The 3,436-nt window shown below is 53.5% G+C and overlaps 1 protein-coding gene across 6 annotated transcripts in view; it reads left to right on the plus strand.

Moving 5' to 3' along the window:
- The window catches only part of NFIC (nuclear factor I C), a 63,200-nt gene that overhangs the window by 34,736 nt on the left and 25,028 nt on the right, over nt 1-3,436 (plus strand). The window lies entirely within an intron of this gene.

Consider the following 3,436-nt stretch of genomic DNA (forward strand, 5'->3'; position numbering starts at 1 on the left):
AGATTCTGTAGCCTCCTCCGCCCCTCCAAGAACCAGTTTTCGCCCTCACCCAGAATAGAGCTAGACCAGGGTATGTCCCCCTCAGCACTGCTGACATCGGGGCTGGCTCATTTCCCGAGGGTGTCCCAGGCACTGCGGGGTGCTGAGCAGCCTCCCCAGCCCCGCCCACACGAGGCCAGGAGCCCCCCACCCCGGTGTGACAGCCACAGGTGTCGACGCAGTGTCCTGGAGGGCAGAGCTGCCCCAGTTAAGAGCTGCCATGTGAGACAGACAACTTCTAGTTTACGTCAGCTTTGGGAAATGGATACTGCGAGCCGGGCCTCAGTTTACCAGCCTCATCATCCGAGCTGGGCGGATTCGATCAGGTGATGTCACAAAGCTCCAAAGAGCACAGCAACCGAAAGCTGCTGCTCGGGCCCTGGGGCACCTTGGGGTGCTGGGGATTGGCCAGCCTTTAGACATCATCTACTGTGGGTCCGTTTTAGGGCTGGATGTCTACGTATGTGGCAGGGGGCGGGGGGAGTCGTCTGTTCCCTTTTTAACCCGGGTTTTCATGGGATGTTCAGAGCAGCTTGACCCAGCAGAACTTTCGGTGATGACGGCCATGGTCGGTCACCACCAGCCACCTGTGGCCATTGCGTATTGAGAGGTGACCCGTGCAACGGAAGTCCTGCATATTTAATTTCAATTTAGCTCATTTAAATGCAAAATCACATGTGGCTAGTGGCTTCCGTCCCAGGCAGCTCTAGCAGCTGGGGAGTTTTCAGGTCAGCAGGTGGATGAGAAATATTTCGAGGTTTTAGAGATAATTAACAAGAAGATGGCATTAAAAAAAAAAAAAAAAAAAGGAAAGAAATTCTGACACAGGCCGTAACATGGACAGAGCTGAGGATGTTATGCTCAGTGAAATAAGCCAGACACAGAAGGACAAATACCGTGCGACTCCAGGCATATGAGGTCCCCAGAGGAGTCGCATCCATAGAGACAGAGAGTAGATGTTGGAGCCCGGGGCTGGGGGAGGGGAGGGGAGTGAGTGTTTAATGGGGACGGAGATGAGAAAGTTCTGGAGACGGGTGGTGGGGACGGTGGCTCTGCACAGTGAAAAGATTTATGCCACCGACCTGTGCACTTAGAAATGCTTCATTGGTAAATTTTACATTATATATTTAACCACAATCTTACAATTAATTTAAAAAATTTTTTTAATGAGATGGCATATGCATACGGCATCAGATTATTTAGAAACTACACTTATTGCAATTAGGAAAAAAAAAAAAAATTCCCGGGACTGGAAAACGGTGAGAACTTCTTCAACCCAACAAAGAGATCTATAGAAACCCACAGCTAACATCATTTAGTGGCGAGAGACCAAATGACCTCCCTGAAGATCAGAGGCAAGACAGGGACGCCGGCAAGGTCCCGGCCAGCGCGATAAGGCAAGAAAAAGAAATCAGATTGGAAAGGAAGGAATAAAACGCCCTATTTGCAAGTGACACGATGCTCTACACAGAAAACCCCAAGGAATCTGAAAAGACAGGCTCTTGGAACTACGTGATTCCGCGAGGTTGCAGAATCCAAGATTGACACACAAAAACCAATCGCACTTCCAGTGCTTGCGATGAACCGAATGAACCCATGAACCGTTAGAAACAAAAAGTAAATTAAAAACTCAGTATCGTTTAAAATCTCTCCTCAGTCTACCGTGTACTGATGGTCAATTTGGTGGCGGCCCTTTCACACTTTGTATTAGCCGACTTGGTGGCTCCGGGAGGTGGGGTTTATTATCTTGCCCATTTTACAGATGAGGAAACTGAGGCTCAGAGAGATGGTATGGCTGTCCTGAGGTCACAGAGTGAATGAACGATGGGACAAGGGCTCCGGCTAGAGCCAGCCATAGCCTCGACCATCGCTTTCAGTGGATACAAAGTAACCAAGGCACAAGCAACAACAGAAATAGCACTAAACAGTAATAGGGCCCCCTCCCCCGGTAGCTGCGGGATGTCCTACGCACTGGCCGCTGTTTGGGGCACTTCACTGGGTGCGTTACCACCTGTCCCCTGACGGGCAGCCACCGAGGGAGGTGCTGTGGCTGTGCCCACTTCACAGATGACGAGAGGGCGGCCCACGGCCCTGTCTGCCCGGTTCCGAAGCACCAGCCCAGAGGCGGCACTCACGAAACACCCCCCTTCTTGGGGGAGTGCCCGAGTGGCAGCCGGGCACCGCTGCCTGCTGAGGCCGTGTGGACACCAGCTCCCGAAGAGGGTCCCGTGCCCAAGGCCCAGAGCCCAACGGATAGCTGCCCGGGCTGGGCGCTTCCCAGCGGGGTGGCTAACTGTGCCCAGCCCAGCGCCGTCCAAGCGGGACTGGCCGACTTGGAGGGGCTGCCGGCTGCCCAGCCTGGGAACGGCCACAGGGCTCGGGGCCGAGCCGGGCATACTCCCCCTGGCCGCTGCCCAGCCATGCCCAGCCCGGCTGCCCACGGCTGCGGCTGCAAAACCAAGTCAAGCGGGGGGCTGCCCCCATCCGCTCCTGGACATGAAACGGAAGCTCGGGGCCTTGCACGCGCCCCACTCCTGTGCTGTTGTTTATGACACACTCGACCTCGGCAGCCAGAATGTGTGCAACACACAGTGTGTGTGCAAAGCCACTAGCACCGTGCCAGGCAAAAAGCAAGGGCTCATGACTGTTTTAGGAAGTGTCATCGTTATGATCCCCATGACAACCTCGAGGGAACCGAGGCCCCCAGAGAGGAAGTGACCTCCCCATGACCACACGTCCTCTGAGGCTCCCAGCTGGCTGGAAGCTCAGGCGTCGCGTCGATCCCAGAAGTCCGATGGCTCACGCACGTGCAGGGAGCTGGAGGTCTGGCTGCCCACACGGAACGCAGCCCACCCCCCAGCAACACGGGTTTGGACTTTGCGGGTCCGCTTACATGTGGATTTTTTTTCCCAGTAAACATTGTAACTGTATTTTCTCTTTCTCGTGATTTTCTGATTAACCTTTTTCTTCTCTAGCTAACTGTATTGTAAGAACGCAGTACATAACCCATACAATGGACAAAATACGGATTAATTGGCTGGTTATGTTTATCAGTAAGGCCTCTGCTCGACAGCTCTCAGTTAAGTTTTGGGGAGTCAGATCGTAGAAGGATTGTCGCCGGCATGGGGCATCGGCGCTACTAACCTCCACGTTAAGGATGTCGACCGTGACCCTCAAAACAGCACAGCTGGCGTGGGGCGGGCACTTTTTATCAGTCTAACCCTCGGTCTTCCTCTCCTATAAAATCGGTACAGTAATCATGCCAGCTTTGTGGCTATCTTAAGGATTTAAGGGGACCTCCAAAATGGGAACAGGAACGCGCCATATGTGCAGCCGTCTTAGAGGTTTGAAAGTGACACTAACCGTAGTCATGGGATGGACATTGCCACATGTGCCC

Source organism: Pteropus vampyrus, unplaced genomic scaffold (assembly GCF_000151845.1).
Source record: "Pteropus vampyrus isolate Shadow unplaced genomic scaffold, Pvam_2.0 Scaffold212, whole genome shotgun sequence".
Classification (NCBI taxonomy): Eukaryota; Metazoa; Chordata; class Mammalia; order Chiroptera; family Pteropodidae; genus Pteropus; species Pteropus vampyrus.